This window comes from Euphorbia lathyris, chromosome 8, assembly GCF_963576675.1.
Source record: "Euphorbia lathyris chromosome 8, ddEupLath1.1, whole genome shotgun sequence".
In the NCBI taxonomy this organism is placed as follows: Eukaryota; Viridiplantae; Streptophyta; class Magnoliopsida; order Malpighiales; family Euphorbiaceae; genus Euphorbia; species Euphorbia lathyris.
In genome coordinates, this window is record NC_088917.1 from 81,483,518 (window position 1) to 81,504,311 (window position 20,794).

Below are 20,794 nucleotides of genomic sequence, written 5' to 3' on the forward strand. Positions count from 1 at the left end.
AACTTGTCATAAAATTACAAATTACTGTTAAATAAATAGATTTTAATTAAAAAAACAAAAACAAAAATTTGACAGATGGAGAGATGAAGGTGATGTGTAAGCCTACCAAATTACCAACTCAAGAGATGACACAGTACATAAATTCAATTTATTTTACAATGTTTGTATCGAAACACAAGACACAGGTTTTGAGTCGGTGGGTCTTCTGCACCCTCCTTCTCCCCACCTTCTCCCAGAGACATTTATTCGATTAGGTTTACATACTGCAACAACTTCATTGGTGTAAATGTCATCAGTTCTGGTCATTGAGATTAGGGTTACAAACTGTACCAGCATCTCGTTTATGAAGGTAGTCATGAACTCATACAAATTTGATTGTTTTTGCCTCACAAATTCCATATGCCAGGCACATAACTCGCCATTCTGGTAGACGATGCAGCAGAAAACCAGGGGATCCAGTCTCACTGTAGAGGAAAGGAACTTACACGTTTTTTCTTCCAGTGAAAATATGGATTCAAATCAGAGCCAAATCCTGCAGGGTTATGGAAACTGTGCCAAGGCTTCATTATGGTAGAAGAAGACGAAGGAGGAGAATAACAAGGAATCCAGTCTTGGAGTAGTCTTAGAGTAGAGGAAAGTTTTGCCCGGGGATCAAGTCTAGGTAATATCTAGATGATACTGCTGATGTACGGCCATTGCTTCAAAGTTTGGCAACTCCTTCAAGTTCGAAATTGAGGTACAACACATGACAGAAAGTGTCTTCCGGTTTTGTCCTTTAAAAAAGTATAAACGGTTGGGTTTTTGTGCATACATACAATGTAGAGAAATTTAATAGTCTCGGTAGAAGAAGGATGATGTTTATCAAGTAAGATTGGAGAGTCGAGTTGAGGTATTGTAGGAGAGGTCGATAGGCTAGGATATTTTTCGTCTTTTACAAGGATTGTTGGAGACAAATGTGACTAAAATGTGAGTACTCTTATATTTATGGAATATATCATGAGTGAAATTACATGCTGTGGAAATTTCATTATAGTAAATAGTTGTCTTTAAAATTCTATGTTTTTTCTTTGAACTATTCATTTGTTGGCCCGTTTTAGCTTCACGGAAGTAATTGATTTATGGGATATTCATTGTTTTTAAGCATGTTTGTGGTCATTGGATTTATTATTCACCTGATTTTTTTTTTCTATTGCTTGTTATATTAAATTCCATTAGACTATAGAATTACACCAGGTAATGACTATATAGTGCAGTATAGAACGTGATCGGTTTATGGTTACCGTCGAGTATCAACAAATGACAATGCGAGTTGAGAATTTTGTGAGACATTAAAAACTGTTCTAGTTACTTTAGACTTCGATGTTTAATAGCTTGAATGAAACCCTCTCCCGTAAACACCCTCATGGCCTGCCCGTGGGGCTCATCCAAGTATGTGAGGACGATGTTGATGCAGAATGTCAATGAAATCTGAAGTCGTTTAAGGATTGATACTCCTTTTGGTATTGGTAAGCATTGTTAACTTGTGAATGTTGCACAGAAATAACCTATATTAGTTTATTGATACGTACTAGATGATACTGCTGATGTGTTGCCATTGCTTCAAAGTTTGGCGACTTTCAAGTTCGAAATAGAGGTGCAACACTGAAGAGCAAGTGTCTTTCGACGTTGGCCTTGAAAATGGTATAAACTGTTGCCTTGCCCTCCATAAATATAGGGTAAATAAAGTAAAGCGTGTGGGTAGAAGAAGGATGAAGTTTATCATTTATGATTGGAGAGTCGAGTTGAGATATTATAGGAAAGGTCGATAGGGTAGGATATTTTTTGTCTTTTACAAGTCTTGTGGAGTCAGATGTGAATACTCTTCTTATATTTATGGAATATATGATGAGTGAAACTCCATAGTGATGAAATATCATTATAGTAAATAGTTGTGACTTTGCAATGCTAATTTTTTTCTTTTATTCATTTGCTCGTCCGTTTTAAATGTGACTTCCTTAAAGGTAGTAATTAATTTATTGATTTATTGGATATATTCATTGGTTACAAGCATGTTTTCCTAGTTACTAGATTTTTTTCTATTGCTTCCTATATTAAATTCCATTAGACTAATTCTTCTATTTAGAGTTAGGAACAAGTAACCTACAGAATTAGCTCAGATAATGGCTATACAGTGCAATATAAAATTTGATCAGTTTATGGTTATCATCGAGTATCAAGAAATGAGAATGTTGAGTTCGGATTCTTGTGATATATTAAAAAGTATTCTAGTTACTTTAGACTTTTATGTATGCTCACCAATTTGGCTAATGTTTTATTATATATGCTAGAAGTTGTATGGTATAGGTTTCTTTTCTTTGTGTTGGATTTGGAAAACACGAGACTCTCTGGAGTTACATTTGAAACCACAAGTAATAACTTAAAGGGAAAATTACAAAACTGGGTCAAATTGGAGGTCCATTTACATATTAAACTCATTTACTAATTCTACTACATATCTAGACTGATTTTGTGTGACTTTCCAAAAATACCCATGACCTTCCCACTTCCACCACTTGCGAATTGCCGCTCCCTCTATCTCCTTGGTTATGCGAAAAGTTGCTCCAGCATTAATGATTTCAAGACTTTTGATCTTCCTTTCTTCCTTTAAATTGCACGAAATCTGCACCATTTAGTCAAAATCATAATGAATTTCTCTTTTTCATCTCTTCATCTCTTGATTCTGCAACTTCCCAACCCTAGAAAACGAGTAAATGGTTTTTCATCTTCCTGTTCGTTGCTTGGTTTCTTTCTTCTTGTTACCATCAAAGAAATGGTTTTTCTACGTTATTTCCTTCGTTCTTCCCATGTTATCATATTGTTATTGTCGCTTTTGGGGATGAAAGGGGCGAAAAATGTAAGTATCTGTTTGTTTTTTCTGCGTTTTTTCATGAATTCACTTCGCAATCGATGGTTTCGCTAAGCTTTGCGAAGAGAACGAGCCTGGAAAGTGATGATCTACTTCGTGAATTGATGATTTCGCGAAGTTCTGCGAAGAGAAAGAGTCTGAAACGTATGGATCTACCTCACGAATCGATTAGTTCGCGAAGTCTGCGAATAGATCCTCACGTTTCAGACCTCGCAGACTTCGCGAAAGCAGTGATATGCGATGTAGATAGTCACATTTCAGACCTCGCAGACTTCGCGAAAAAATTGATATGCGAAGTAAAATCACCTCTTCCCCTGCACATTTACATTCGCATGCTTCGCTAATTTTCATTTCGCGAAGCCAAAATTGTCTTTTTTCCTAACTAACATGGTTAATTTTTTCTGTAGATGGTTGAATACGTAACATCCCTTTGGAAGGCGGCGTACTGGGCTGCAGGGGAGATGATTTTCCTTCCTGTATAGGGATGAACTTCCCCAAGATTGACACATTCACTCCTGAAATGATTCGTTAGGAGAGGTTGTGTCAATCTCGGGGTGCACTATGGGACACGTCCATCCTATGGTGCCAATCTTCAAAATGGACCTAACTTAATCCGGTACCAATTTTGAAGCGGATGCGTAATCTTGGTACCGAATTAGTTAGTTTCACTTTGAAATGATTAGTTAGTAGAGTTCATTGTGGCAATCTTGTTGTAAATTTTGATAATGTTATGATTTGAATGTTGTTATTGTGGCAATCTTGTTGTAAATTTTGATAATGTTATGATTTTAATGTTCGAATCCGTTGTTGTTTGCCAATTTTTGTTATATACCACTTCGCGTATTAGCTTGAAATCATATCCAGCATTCGCATATGCGAACTAAATTCATCAAGCAAAACAAACTCCAGCTTCGCAGGCTTCGCATATGCGAACTAAATTCATTAAGTAAATTAAAACATTAACTTCGCAGGCTTCACATATGGGTGAATATGCGAAGTCAGACGGGATGGGGCGAGCTCCGCGTAAATATTGAGGGTATTTTTGGAAAGTCGCACAAAATCAGTCTAGATATGTAGTAGAATTAGTAAATGGGTTTAATATGTAAATGAGTCTCCCATTTGACCCAATTTTGTAATTTTGCCTAACTTAAAAGAAAGTCTCTCCTGTCAATATGTCTCTGGCCAGCCAAAGTCCAACCCAGGCTATATCTGACATGTTTGTCTAAGATTCGATAAACTATATTTTAATTGTGATTTTTGTTTGTTTGTTTATTCAACCCTACTTAAAGGATCAACCAATTTATCAAGTTGCTTTTCATTGGGAAATTCAATTTTTCATGAATTAGGATAGATGCTAAAGCTAGAAACGAACTCAAGTAACAAAGTTATTTACTAAAAAATTAGTAAAATTTCGATGTCCAAAAAACGTAACCTCATACTGGTTGGGTTCTGCTCTTTGTAAGGATTCTCGTGGTCTATGTTAATGAAGATTTTCTTTCCTAAAAAAACAAAACAAAAAAACAAGCCCTAATATATCACAGGCTCTCTGAACTTGTCCAAAATAGTTGATTCGCTTCCTAACCTTTGCAAGTGTCTCGCCAGCTCCCTGAACTTATCTCCAGCTCACTATACTTGTCCATAAAAGTAGATTAGCTCCCTGAACTTTGCATGTGTCTCATCAACTCCTCAAACTTGCTTATTTTGTAAAAACTAAATACAAAAACGATAATACTAACTCTCAATCCTCATCCATTCAATCTCTCAAAACTGCAACACTAACTCTTATAATAGGTTGAAAGGTAGGAGAAGCAAAAAAAATTAGCTCTGAAATACATGAAGACGTATTTTTATAATTTAGGTTTAATAAGTTTTTGTATTTAGTTGTTATAAAATAAGCAAGTTTAGGGAGTTGGTGAGACACTTGCGAAATTTAGAGAGGTAATCTATTTTTATGGACAAGTTTAGGGAGGTGGTGATACGAAATAAGCAAGTTTAGAGAGCTGGTGAGACACTTGTAATGTTCAGGGAACCAATCTATTATTTTGGACAAGTTCAAGGAGCTCGCAATGTATTAGGCCAAAAAATAATAATAATAAAATATGTAGAAAAAGAATGAGTTAATGACCCATAACCAATTGTCTATTTCAAGCCCTTTGGTTTTGGAGATGCAAAATTGCATCTTGGTTCCAATAATTGTGGATCACATATATACACTTTCAAAGTCTACTCAGAAACACATAAAACTTACATAAAGTTGGACAAAAACCAAACAAGTCTACATACTATCTAGATGATAATGCTGATGTAGTGTCATTGCTTCAAAGTTTGGCAACTCCTTCGAGTTCGAAAATAAGGTGCAACATAGAAGAAAGTGTCTTTCGACGTTGGCCTTTAAAAAGGTATGCATACATAGAGGGTAAAGAAAGTAAAAACAGTCCGAGTAGAAGAAGAATGATGTTTATCAATTATGATTGGAGAGTCGAGCTTAGATATTTTAGGAGAGCTCTGACATCGATCCTTGATACAGTCAACGAGTTTCATAATGCCATTTACTGGGATCGTTGCAATCTGAACATTTCTTCCAAACAAAAGATATTATCTCATCACCGTCTTCTCCTTTTTCTACACCATTGTTCAAGTGTAAATTTTATCATTATATATGAAATCAAAATTCTGAAAAACAAAGGACAATTCAATAGAAAGAAAAACCTAACATGTAGTGATGACTACAACAAATAGCAAACTCAATATTATTGAGGACTTGGTCGCCATGTTTTTTCTTTTAGTTTAGATTTCAACTAATTTTGATTTTAAATTAGTTTAGATTCCTATATATTAAAGTTAAAAGCACAAAACAATAGCCACTCAAAGAAGCATCACATTCGGACTAACTTTAGACACAAAACAACTGGCACTCAAACAAGCATTATGTTCTTAAGCCTTCCTTCAATGCACTCGGAAAAAATTAATGTATGCTAACCAATTCAAAAATTCAATATTACAGAAAAAAACAGAAACAAGAATTAATGAGATTGAATTAGCATTCAAAGGTTAGATTAGGTTTTACAGATTTAGGGTTCAAATAAACCAAACATCAAATTAGTTAATTAATAAAAGCAACCCGTGTAACCCAAATACACAATAAAAAAGAAAGATCAGAAGAACAAAACTGACCTTTTACACCGAGCTGGGAAAATCATAGCTTGGTGAAACCAAGAGAGAGAAGAGTATCGTTTTCGCCAGCCACATTATGAAATCAATGCTAGAATATCCTTTTTTGTCATTGGGAGTGCCTGAAAGATTTGGTGATGCACTCACATATTGACATGAAGTTTCTTCCTGTTTCTTGAGGACCATAGTTTTCCTGCACAAAATTAAACTAAGTCAGAACACTAAATTTGAAGAAAAAGAAAGAATTTTTTAGACCATAAGAAGTTGTTGATGAAGACATTTCCTTACCAAATCCAACACTAAATTTGAAAAAAAGTAAAGAAATTTGAAGAAAAATAAAGCATTTTTCAGACCATTAGAAGTCGTTGATGAAGACATCTCCTTACCAAGTGGAACACTAAATTTGAAGAAAAATACAACAATTTGAAGAAAAAGAAAGCATTTTTCAGACCATTAGAAGAAGTTGTTGATGAAGATATCTCCTTAATCATGTTAAAATAAGTCCAGTAAAAGAACTATAACAACTTAATAATAAAATTTATTTTTTACTAATTTAATAGATGTGTGGTGTCTGCTCTTGCATATAAAGATGGTATTAAATAGAGAAATAATGGTTTAAATTCCTGTCAACCATGGGTGCATACCAAATTAATTTTGCTTTCAATCGTTTACCTCATAAATATATAATATGTAGAAATGTTCAACTTCTGCATCAAATAATCATATCACACTTGTATCATCTTCAACTTTATAGGAATTCAGAGAAGAGTTGAGTTCCTTTAAGAGACTTGCAATTAATGTAAAAATAGGCTGGTGAACCCTAAAATCCTAATCTTTAATAACTCCTTTGCCTTTGGAAACTATAACAAAATCTCTTTGGAAAACATCAATACGCTTTACCCATGTTGCATGAAAACGGAAACGGAAACTGAAACATACTAGGAAACGTAATTTCTGAAAAACATAGGAAACCGAAACATGGGAAAACATGTAAATATTAAAAATATAGGGGGCATATTTATAAATATTAAAAATATAATAATACATTAAAAAAACAAGATTCAAGAACAAGAGGAAGAAAGTCCAAGCTCAATCGAGATTTAAGAGACAAAGATTACAAAGGAAAGAAATATGGGTAAGTTCTTTAAATTGACAGATATAAGGAAAGGATTATCTCTCAAATAGCAAGCTTCAATTTTCCTAATATTAGATTATCAGTTTCCGCCGGAAACGGGCTGTGCTTCATGGCGCTTTACTTATATAAGAAATTATTCTCTTTGGGATCTCATGGCCATGATATCAACTAAAACATTGAACATGAAGGAAAAGAAGATTTCAGAAAATTGTCAAAACAATCAAATTCAAAGCAAGAAAGAGATTTGGAAAAACGGTACTTGTACTGCCTGCACAGTCTAATTATGCCACAACATAAAAGAATCTAAATAATTGCTCCCTACTCAAGATGACACAAAAAAAAACTCATTTAACACTTAAACGGAGATGTTACCTAGGATATCAGATTTTACCAATATAGCATCGGTGGAAAATTACTATGTCAAAACTGATTTTCAAATGAAGAAGAAGTTGACACTAATGAACTGGAAAAACTGGAATTGCGATGCTTATTGTCTTGTTTATTCCCAATCTGCTAGCTAGACACAGCGCCTGCTGGAGGCGGAAGAGTGATTTAGTGTTTTCTTATATAGAGACTATAATTAACAATGACTAATATATAAAGGATATATTTTTCAGATAAGGTGTAAAAATACACTTTTTATAGTCAAGAACAATTTGCAATTTTACCTCTAACATTCGTTTAAAAAGCAATTTTACTCCTAAGGTTATTAAGTTAGATCAATTTCAGACATTATTAATACACATATATTTTATTTATTATTCTGCACTAATTACATATCAGTTTGTTAAAAAATAAATTCGTATTTTATGTGATTTAATAATAGAATGAAAGATTAATATTTATAAATTAGGTGAAATATTTTGAATTTTTTTTTTGTCCAACTCGTACAATAGACGGTATATGTTTATAATATGTTATGAATGAGTGATAAAATGACTCGGATGTGACGTCTAGACGACAAAATTCATGACTGAAAAGACAGTTTGATGAATTATTTCTCAAATTGGTCCAATTTGACAATGTTATGGGTAAAACTACCCTTGCGTGCCAACGATAGGGGTAAAATTGCACTATTTTAAATGTTATGGGTAAAATTGATCCTTACTATAAAAGTTAGTGGTACTTTTGCACCTTATCCCAATATTTTTCAAACTTATTCAATAAAAGTAATTTAGTTAAGTGGTTTTGGTCAATGGATGAGACAATAAATTATGGTTTCACATCCAACTTCTTAAATTTTTAGATTATTAATATATTTTTCATATAAAGGAGTAGGAACCACTAGGTAACAGGTATGCGTTGTATTCTCATACCCGTAATTGTTAATTATTTTGAATTGATACTCGTCTCATACATTTTTTATACAAAGCAGGCATAATCTCATTAGGATCGGTAGTACTAGATACCTGTGGGTACAGTACCCGTTAATTATCATCCTTAGTCTTAACAGTCATATCCTTACATGGAATTATTAATATGTTATTTATATAAAGGAGTCGAGACCACCGATTAAAGGATACCCGCAATATTCTCATATCCGTCAGTGGTAATTTTTTAAGCTCAATATGAGTTCAGGAATTCTCTCTCGAGCGCGATTCCAAAATGACGAGTAAGGGATGGCGCCTCCTCTCTCGAAGGAAGGTATTTTTGTCCAATAATTTTTATCTTTTAAAATTAGATATGATCATGGGTAGAGCTGGCCCCGGATTGGATGGAACCTACTTGAGTTTTATAATAAATTATATTGTCCAAGTATCATATTTTCATCGGGCTTGGGCTCGAAAAATGATTACTAACTCAACCTAGTTCGTCAAACTAAGTATATATTTATATTTAACAAATTCATTAAAATTAAATTAAAATATAATAAAGAAAGCAAACAAACTAAAATTATCAATAATTCAATAAAACTCAACAAAAATAATTTCATGTGATTAAAATATATTTAACAAAATAATAAAAATCAAATAAAGGTAATAAATACATATATAAAATGTATATAATATACTGACGAGTCGAACCAAGTTGGACACAACTTTTAAGACAAATTCCAAATCCAATCCGTTATATGTGCAGACTTATTGGGTTCAGAGTGGGCCGAGCCAATATCTAAATATACATGTCCAACCTCTACTCATATGACGTGGGCTTAGACAAGTTGTGCAGATCAACCAGCCCATTAACATATCTAGCTAAGGTGAGCTTTTGGGTATCATGCTCCACAGTAAGTCATTCTATCTATGTTTCTTATCATAGAGTAAGTGATTGTTTAATAATTATAAGTTATGATTTGGACAGGTTTGATGTATATAGTTTTGGAGTAGTTCTTCTAGATCTTTCGACAGGTAGAAAGCCCGTTGATCACACTAAACCTAAGGGACAACGGAGCCTTGTCACTTGGGCAAGTCCAAGGTTGAGTGAGGATAAAGTCAAACAATGTGTTGATCCTAAACTTCTTAATTTCCAACCAAAGGCTGTTGCTAAGGTTTTTATCCCTAACTTCCTATTCATTTTCTTTATGAAGATTAATGTTAATGTTTGTGTTGTTGAATATATATATTTATGTCTGCAGTTAGTAGCAGTTGCAGGACTAGTTGGACTGGTGGCCCTACCTGCATGCCAATTCCCACAAACAAGAGACACGTTCTATGTGCAGACTTGATCGAGTTCCGGGTGGGTCGAGCCAATATCTAAATATGCATGTCCAACCTCAATTCATATGATGCACGAACACTTCAACATGTATCACGTTTCCGATAGGTTTCGGATACGGAAACTCCCGGAAACTGTTGGGATAAGTTTCGGGGCCGTATCCGTAATATTCAGAAGTTGGATATGCGTATCTGTTTGGGAAACCCGTTTTCCAGACAAAAAACGATTGAATTTCATTTCAGAAAAAAAAACATAGCTAAATAGAGCAATTAAGGTCGATTGTTATTTGAAGGGAAAACCAGTAGGAATATCCAAAAGAGTACATCGACAGTATGTGCAATAAAAAAAATCTGAGATAAACCAAAAGATAGAGACGAAAGCTTTCATTGTTTTTTTTTTTCAAAAAGTTTTTTGACATTATTTATATTTCATGTATTTCATAATTACGTTGAGATAAGAGTATTATAATTTCTTTTATATGTGTTTATTTAGTTATATTACAAAAATTCAAATATAAAAATATATTTTTAATGTTTATAAATGTGACCCAATATTTTTAATATTTACACGTTTCCTCCACGTTCTCGTGTCCTATGTTTTATTGAAAAGGAACGTGCATAGTCTTTACCATTCTCATATCCTACTAGCAAATTCAATATTGAAAAGAGCATCCATCTATGCTTCTCTGTTATTACAAAGGCAATTGTTGTTGGGATAATCACAAAGTACCATTTAATGAAAACAACATCTAAGTTACGTTTCTGACCTCTAATTTACAACTTAATTTATGCAGATTTGATAGAGATCTTAATAGGAGAACTGGAGTTGAAATTGTACCAATTCAATGCACAAGTTCAAATGGCTTCCAAATCTTATCTTGAAGAAGCCAAAGGGTGTGCTCGTCACTAACCCTTCAAACCCTCTATCAAAGGAATCCATCTCATTAGCGACGAAATCTACTCTGGTACCGTGTTTTCCTCCCCCGAGTTTGTAAATAATGGAGATTTTGAAGGACAGGAAATGTGATAATGAAGTTCGGAATAGAGTTCACATTGTGTAGCCTTTCAAAAGTTCTCCGACCTGCTGCAACGAAAATGTCTAGTTTCGGACTAGTTTCATCACAAACACAGTATCTTCTCTCTGTACTTTTATCTGATAAGAAGTTCACCAAGAATTACATTTGGGAGAATCAGAAAAGGCTTAAAAACCGACATTAAATGCTCCTAAAAGGTCTCGAAAAAGGCTGTATAAGTTGTCTCATGAAATCAAACAAATATTGACAATCAAGACAAATTTTACCCTAACTTCTAATATGCTTCAACTTGACCCCTAACTTTGGCAACCACGAACAATTTTACCTATAATACTTCTAAATTGAGTCAATTTCAGTAATCATTAAGAAACACATATATTAAGTGGTTTTAATATTTTTCTTAAATTATTATAATTTCATAGTTGAATTGGAGATTAATAATTTTCAATTTGACAAAATATTTGGATTTGTTTTGTCCATTTCGTATGCAACACAATATAATTTTTTTTTCCCGTGTGTACATGTGTTTGTTATCTGTTACTTATGGTGCTAAAATGATATGACAGGTCAACTCGCGTAAACAATTCAAAGTTAATTGAATATGATGATTACTTAAATGACGTAACCAAGCCAACTCATCTAAACCATATGAATTTAATAGAATTTTATTACTTAAATGGCTTAAAAAGATCAAGCCGTCTAAAAAATACGATTTTAATTGAATTTGAATATTCAAACAACTTAACCAGGTCAACCGGTTTATAAACAGGTTACTTCGTCTATAAATAAAAAATTGAATTGAATTTCATTAGTTCCACGATTTAACCAGGTCAGCTCGTCTATTCATGCCCTATTTGACAATCTTTCAAGTATTCTTTGAATTAAGGTCAGTTATTTTTATGCAAAACTGTTGTAATTTTCTGTGTGGCATGCAAGAACATCATTTGTCCAATTAGCAAACACTAAGAGGCCGTTTGGTAAGATGTAATGAGTTTTGTAATAGAATGCTCATTACTTTGAAGTGTCATTACGTTTGGTTGCATATTAAAATTTTATTGCAATTGAATGAAAAATTCGTAGATTAAATTTTGTTCAACGATATTGTAATCTCAATTACATAAAAAAAATTGCTTTAATCATCCTTACATTCAAAACATGTAATCATAATTTCTAACCCCTCATTTGTCAAATCTCACCTCTCATCATTCTCAAAAACTAGAAAAACTCAAAACGAAAAAAAGAAAAAAAAAATGTAAAAAATTAAAAAAATAAGAAAAATCAGAGAAAAAGAAAATAGAAAACCTGAAAAGGGAAAACGAAAACACGAGAAAAATGTAAAAAAATAATATGAAAATACGGAAAACTATATACTAATTTCACATTTTTCATGTTTTTTTTTGTTAAGTTTAATTATGTAAATAAATTTTATGATTACATTTAACTAACCAAATATAAGTATTGTAATGGTAATTACATTTTTATCATATTTGTTCTATTTGTCAATCAAACATTGTAATTGAATCACTATTTCATTCTATTACATTGCATCTTTGATTATATTACATTGCATTACGACACACCAAAGACACCCTAAAACAAGTTAAAAGCACAAAACAATAGCCGCTCAAACAAGCATCACACGTCGAGACTAACTTTAGAGACAAAACAACAGGCACTCAAACAAGCATCACGTTTTTAACCGTACCTTCAATGCACTGGGTTCATAACCATAGCTTACACATCAGTTTCCATGACTCTATAACTCAATTACAGAATCAGAAAGAAAGATAATAACAAGTAAGAAAAAAGATAATGGATCAGAAGAACAAAACTGACCTTTTAGAGGGAGGTGAGAAAATCATTGCTTGGAGAAACCAAGAGAGAGAAGCAGGATATCCATATAAGTGGGGATATAAAAAAAAAAGTGGTGAACAGCACATAGCAAACCGATTACATTATTCCCTCCGAGTGTATTTGTCTATATTGTACTTGCGACTACCTGAAACTTTCAGAATAATATTGCGTGGGCGACTTGTCGAGCATCACAATCTTGCCAATGATCTCAAGTTTTCACAATTCATCTTGTACAAACCTCGACGTGATGGAGTTAAAGAGGGTGAGGTCATAACTACAATTGGGTTTATAAAAGAAGCTCCACATGTAAATGTCCATGGTTTCAGTGTCTACTATAAAAATCGCTTAATACTGCCATTTTGGCCAGTTGTGAGCTATTCAAGCAATAGGGGTAGAGGGGTGGCCAGTGTTCTTGAAGCAAATTTTGTTGAACCAACACGCAACAAACAAGGGTTTGAGATAACTTCCCTTTTCCAGAAGCTTAAAGCTCGATTGAAGGAAATGACATGGGAGTACTGGGATTATCATTGTGGTTTAATTGGATACCATGCGGTAGAGAGGCCTAGAGTTAGAGGATTATTGGTTAATTCAGTTGATGCAGAGCACGGTTTGGAAACAGAGCCTGTCATTACTGCAGAACCAGAGGCGTCAAATTTGATGCAAGTAAACCGAAAGCTCAAAAAGAAATGTCGGGACTATGAGAGGAACAAAGACGATTATAGAAAGGTAGTATTAAAGCTTAAGAAAGAGCTGGCGCAAGTTAACTGCGAGTATCAACGGCTTCTGGCCTTGGATATAATCAAGGAGGAAGAAGAGTATCGTTTTCGCCGGCCACATTATGCAATCAATGCTAGAGTATCCTTTTTTGTTATTGGGAGTGCCCGATAGATTTGGTGATGCACTCACATATTGACATGAAGTTTCTTCGTGTTTCTTGAGGACCATCGTTTTTCCTGCACAAAATTAAACTAAGTTAAAATCATCGTTTAGCTTGCTTCCTTGTCTCAATCAAGCAACTAAACTAACCAATTCGAACACTAATTTGAGGAAAAATAAAGCAATTTGAAGAAAAAGAAAGCCTTTTTAAACCATTAGAAGTTGTTAATGAGACATCTCCTTAATTAATTTTGCTTTCAATCCTTCATCTCATTTAGTGTTCTAACCTCATAAGTAAATAAAATGTAGAAATGTTTAACTTTTGCATAAAATAATCATATCACACTTGTACCAGCTTCAACTTTACAGGAATTCAGATAAGAGTTGAGTCACTTTAAGAGACTTGCAATTAATGTAAAAATAGGCCTGTGAATCCTAAAATCCCAATCTTTAATAATTCCTTTGCCTTTGGAAACTACAACAAAATCTCTTTGGAAAACATCAATACGCTTTACCTATGTTGCACGGAAAGGGAAACAGATACGGAAACCATATTAGCTAGGAAAAGTAATTTCTGAAAAACATAGGAAACCGAAACATATAAAAAATATAGGGGGCATATTTATAAATATTAAAAATATAATAATACATTAACAAATAAGATTGAAGAACAAGAGGAAGAAAGTCAAAGCTCAATCGAGATTTAAGAGACAAATATTATAGGGGTAAGAAATATGGGTAAGTTCTTTAAATTGAAGGATACAAGGAAATAATTATCTCTCAAATAACAAGCTTCAATTTTCCTAATATTAGATTGAACATGAAGGAAAAGAAGATTTCAGAAAATTGTCGAAACAATCAAATTCAAAGCAAGAAAGAGATCCGGAAAAATGGTACCTGTACTGCCTGCACAATCTAGTTATGCCACAACAGAAAAAAGGATCTAAATAATTGCTCCCTACTCAAGATGACACAAAAACTCATTTAACACTTAAACAGATGTTACCTTGGATATCAGATTTTACCAATCTAGCATCTGTGGTATGTCAAAACGAGTTTCAAATGAAGAAGAAGTTGACACTAATGAACTGGAAAAACTGAAATATTGCGCTTCTTATTGTCTTGTTTATTCCCAATCTGCTAGCTAGACACATAGCAGGAAGAATATTGAGAGTGATGTAGATGGCGGCTGCTGGTGGCGGAAGAGCAATTTAGGGTTTTCTTATATAGAGACTCTAATTAACAATGACTAATATATAAAGCCATATGTTTTCAAACTTATTCAATAAAAGTAATTTAGTTAAAAGGTTTAGGTCACTCGATAAGACAATAAGTTATGCTTTCAAATCCCACTTGTTAAATTTTTAGGTTATCAATATATTTTTCATATAAAGGAGTTGGGACCACTGGGTAACAGGTATGCGTTGTATTTCCATACCCTTAATTGTTAATTATTTTGAATTGATACTCCTCTCATACTTTTTTTTTATACAGAGTACTCGTAATTCCATTGGAATCGGTAGTACCGGATAACCGTAGGTACAATGTTGGGATTTTTAGAAAGAAATTAATAATAAAATATGGTGCTAAGTATTTTATTGAATTTGTTAATTTATGTACACCTTAAAAGTACAAAATTAATGGCTTTTTTATATGCTTATAATGCACTGGTGAAGCTCTTAGCCTAGTGGTTGAGAGCTTACCTATGCCTTGGGAGGTCATGGGTTCGAATCACATCCGGGTCTATAAAGGAGTCGGGACCACCGGTTAAAGGGTACCCGCAATATTATCATACCAATCACTGGTAATTTTTAAGCTCATACTCGTCTCATATAGAGTACCGGTAATCCCATTAGAAACGGTAGTACTAGATACCGGCGGGTACATAACCATTATCATCCTAGTATCAACTTAGCTCTTAGCTTGACAAATTTATAACCTAATTATTAGGATCGGTAATACCGGATACGCGTAGGTACAGTACCCGTTATCATCCTTAATATGAACTACTATATCCTTACAATGAATTAAGGGTAAAAAAGATCTAGAAAATCGGCGGCCATAATTAATGTAATTCAAATTTAGCCCTAACCAAAAGTTAGATTTAGCCTTAACATATTTTTAGTGTATGCCAGGCATACCATGTCAAACTTCTGACGTGGTATGTCTGGCCAATAGAAATAAGCCACATCCCAAAAAACCTAACAAAGGTTCTATTAAATCTTTTCTTTTTACGGAATTTTAATAAACATTTATCTATCTTCTTCTTTGCCAAAACACATGTTGCAGAAACTCAATGTTTGAACATCTCCATCACAAAAACAATTGCATCAAAAATTAATTAATATAACCTTCAAACTGTAATAGTTAATTAATCTAACTCCCAGAAGAACAAATTTTTTTAATTCCATATTTTATATGAGAAAAGGGACTTCATTGTTATACATCTTCAATGTTCAAAATTTCAGCAAGCTTTACTGGGAGAATCCATGGGATTTTTAATTGCATAATCTCTTTCCCTAATTGAATTGTTTAGCAAATCCTTAAGATGATTAACTGATTCTCTCTATATATATTATTTCATCTTAAGTTGTAATCCTTGTGTGTTCAAATCAGCCATGGCTGAGCAGAAATAGGGATTGATGAGAGGAGAAGATAGATCTGGAGAGGTAAAGCGGAAGAAATAACCGAACCCCATGGCAGAGAAGAAATATGGATTTCTCGTACCCACATAAATGCTTTCTTTCCATTTAGAAGAAAAAAAAGAAAATCAGATTTATAGAGAACTGCTAGAATTTCATACTTTCAAACTTTATGCAAGTTCTGTATCAATTTGGCCATCATCGGAAAAATCATGTGGTTGGCGGCGGCGATAGTTTGCGGGAGGGAGAAAGAGAAAGATGGGTTTTGACAGACTTCTCATCCTTAGGAGGCAATAACAGCTGTATTATTTTAAATTAGATTAACAGAACACTAAGTTTTTAATACGTGGCTTATTTCTATTGGCCAGGCATACCACGTCAGAATTTTGACATGGTATGCCTGGCATACAGTAAAAATTCTCTATTAAAATGGGGTAAATGTAACCCTAACATTTATTAGAAAAACTTGTATGACGGGTACTGAACTGTTACTTTAGACATTCTAAATATCAATTATGTCTAAAATATTTAATGTATTAATAACAAAGTACAAAAATTATGTTAAAATGCTAAAAATTAAATCTGATACGTATAAATTAAACAATTTTTTTAACAATTTCAAATATCTAATGTGTTATTAATATGGTTACAAAAAAAAAAAACCAACTGAAAATGTACAAAATTGATTCAATTTATCAATAAAATTGTTTGTAAGGTTCAATGTGACAGTTAAATAACAATCAAACCAGTTTTTTTAAATTTTCCATAGCGTATGGCTAAAATTGATTTTTATTGAAAACGTTAAAGTTAAATTCGCATAATTTTCTAGGTTAGAGCTAAATCTGCATTTCGCTTAAAACGTTAAGGTTAAATATGAATAGATTACTGTAAAATAAAGTGAAACTTGTTATAAAGTTTCTACAAATTACTGTAAAATAAATAGATTTTAATTGAAAGAAAAAAAGAAAAAACAAAATTTGACAGATGGAAATGAAGCTAATGTGTAGGCCTACCAAATTACCAATTCAAGGGATGACACAATACATAAGTTGAATTTGGTTTACAAAGTTTGTATCGAAACAGAAGACACCAACGTGTGATTACCCACCCCTCCTTATTGCTGGAGACATTGACTCGATTAGGATTACATCGGTGTAAATGTCACCGGTGGTGGTGATTGCGAAATGGGTATGTGAATTTGATGTTCTGTATTCAATCACCTTCACAAAAATGATGCGGACATCCTAACTAGGGCCGCCGCCCAAACACGTCCTGGCGGACCCTCCGACACCACATGCCACATGAGGAACGCCAGCACCTATCTGGGCGGATCCTAGGGATGTACAAGTGGAGCGGGTCCAGGCGTATACGAGAGGGGTGGATCTCAGATTATAAGAGAGGGTGTATCAATTTCTATTCCTAGGCGGATCCCCAGGCCTACTTCCTCACGAAGTAAATCACCAACCACCCTGACATTCTGTACCTGCACCTCCGTACGAATTGTCTGGGCGTATCACCTATTTTACCCTTTTGTCTACCGCTTTGTTATAACCCTAGTAGGGGTAGTCCTGGTCTTTATTATCATTAGAGGATGTATTTAAACCCCCACTTTTGTAAGGATATGCAACTTTTATCAATCTAAAATCATTCTCTTTGAGAACCAAAGGTTTATACCTTGTTATATTGGGATTCACTCCTTCTAGTTTAGCTAGAGAATAACCTCTTTGTTGGTTTACGACTAAAACCTTGATTTATCGCTTTCAATCTGTATCAGTTGGTATCAGAGCCGATCGTTTTCTAACCCGAAACTTCTTTTGGCAATGGTTCAACCCCGACAACCGCAAGATTCCATGGAGGCCAGCGACCGGAGATATGAGGAGCTGAGAGAGAACCTCACGGAACAAATCCAAGCCAGCATCGAGCAGCAGAAGCAAACCGACCAACGGTTCTAGGAGTTATCCACTTCCCTGGAAAACTTCAAACTGGAGGTCCGTGCCTTGATCAGACCAGCCACCGGAGAGTTAGACCAGAGGAGGGAAGGAGTCCTTGAACAACGGCCCCAAAGGCAACCCACACCACCCAGACTGCCATTGGCAAATGTCCAACTTCCACGAATGGGTCCTAGGGATCCTGAGGTAAGAAGACCCAACTTTGTTCTTGTTCATAATGCTGATAGTGATAGTGATGACTTTGAAGATATTGGGGATGATGGTGCCTTTCGGACTATGAGGGATGTTGGTCCGGTTGACAACAGACGTGTGGGCGTTGCTAGGACAAACCTAGATCTAGGAAACTTTGACAGAGATGATGCTTTTAGGCTAAAAATAGACATACCCTCTTTTGGAGGTGAGTTGGAGATAAAGGGGTTCCTAGACTGGTTATCTGAAGTGGAGCGTTTCTTTGAGTATGCTGGGATTCCTGACGAAAGAAAAGTGAGGCTGGTGGCGTATCGCTTGAAGGGTGGCGCCTCAGTTTGGTGGGATCAATTGAGAGAAGAAATGAGAAAATGGGCAGGGATCCAATTAGATCTTGGCTACGGATGAAGGCGATGTTGAGGGAGCGGTTCCTACCGCCAGACTTTGAGCAGTACATCTACAGTTCATACCGGGGATGCTCTCAAGGAAACTGGAGTGTCCATGAGTATACATCAGAGTTCTTGAGACTGTCGGCAAGGGCTAACTTGTCGGATACCGAGAGTCAAAAGACTTCTAGGTATCTAAAAGGGTTAAGATACCACATCCAGGATCGCATTGGCACGCAGATGGTGGTTCGGGTACAAGACGCCAGAAACTTAGCTCTCAAGGCCGAATCCCAACTAAACGGGAGATCATGAAGATCCGCCACTACCGAGCATACGCCTGGGGGGAGAGATAACATGAAGCCTTATGACAAAGGCAAGCAGGTGGCGAGTGCCAGTGGGGGAAAGGTCAGTAATGTGGGGAGAGGATCTATCGAAGATACTAGGCCTTACAAATAAGCACCTATACCACCTAAGAGCAACAACCCGTACGCCAAACCAGCGTGTTTTAAATGTTTTCGGTGCAATGAGCCAGGCCATAGGTCCAACTAGTGTCCTAGGAGGAAGAGCGCCAACATGGTGGAAAGGTATGAAGATGACTATGAAGAAGGGGATGAAGTGTTTTGTGAACCCTTAGGAGAAGATGATGACGAGGCGGATGAAGAAAGATACGCCATTCATGTGGTATAGCGTTTGTTAGTCTCCAGCCGGATAGAGGGAGATCAGAGGCACCGACTATTCAGGACCCGCTCTCTTGTGAAAGGCGGGCGATGCAATGTGATAATAGATAGTGGGAGCCAAGAGAACATTGTGAGCAGCAGCGCCATTCGGAAATTCAGGTTGTTGAATGAGGCGCATCCTGACCCCTATAGGGTTGGATGGATCAAAACGTGGGTGAACTTAGAGTGAACCAGAGATGCAGGGTGCCTATTGAGATTGGTGATTATAGAGATGAAGTCTGTTGTGACGTGGTCGATATGGACGCCTGCCACCTATTGTTGGGCAGACCCTGGCAGTTTGATAACGACGCCATCCACGCATGAAGAGGGAATACTTACAGATTTGTAAAGGATAGGGTGAAGTTCGTATTTACGCCAATGATGAGGGAGCCAAAGATCGATGAGAAGTCTACCTTGGTAGTCTATCCCACACACAAATCATTTGTCAGCGAATGTGAAGAGATCTAGATGGTCTATGTTGTAATGGTTAAGGCGAATCACGAAGCCTTCCCAGTGGACAAACGAGAAATGCCGAATGAAGTGACCCGCCTACTTGGCGAGTATCCGAATCTTTTCCCCGAGGAGTTACCAAGTGGGTTACCACCTTTGAGGGACATCCAACATCATATCGATCTTGTGCCCGGGGCTAGTTTACCAAGCCTACCCCATTATCGAATGAGTCCAAAGGAGAATGACATCATGAGGCAGAAAGTGGAAGAACTCATTGAGATGGGATACATTAGGGAAAGTATGAGTCCATGCGCCGTTCCAGCCCTACTTACGCCCAAGAAAGATGGATCTTGGCGGATGTGTGTGGACAGCAGGGCTATTAACAAGATCACTATCAAGTATAAGTTCCCTATTCCAAGGCTGGATGATATGCTAGATCAGCTTGGCGGATCCAGAGTTTTCTCCAAGATTGATCTCCGGAGTGGGTATCATCAGATACGAATTCGATCTGGGGATGAGTGGAAGACCGCCTTCAAGACTAGAGATGGATTGTATGAGTGGTTAGTTATGCCATTTGGAATGACTAACGCCCCCAGTACGTTCATGAGGCTGATGAACCAGGTGCTTCGCCCGGTGATTGGGAAATTCGTAGTTGTGTATTTTGATGACATCCTGATTCACAGCCAGACCTTGGTGGAACATGTGGAGCACTTGCAGATAGTATTTGACCTGTTAAGGAAACACCAGTTATACGCCAACACTAAGAATTGTGATTTCGTCATGGAAAGCCTGGTTTTCCTTGGGTTCGTGGTTAGTGGCGATGGAGTCCAAGTTGA

General features: G+C 35.5%; 1 long non-coding RNA gene across 1 annotated transcript; it reads right to left on the reverse strand.

Annotated features, from left to right (window-relative positions):
- Positions 1-10,517: 10,517 nt before the first annotated feature.
- On the reverse strand, positions 10,518-14,810 carry LOC136203399 (uncharacterized). Its single transcript, XR_010674820.1, has 3 exons — positions 14,636-14,810; positions 12,736-13,706; positions 10,518-11,018 (listed from the first exon to the last, which is right to left on the reverse strand). It is a non-coding gene; the product is annotated as an uncharacterized lncRNA (long non-coding RNA).
- Positions 14,811-20,794: the final 5,984 nt, after the last annotated feature.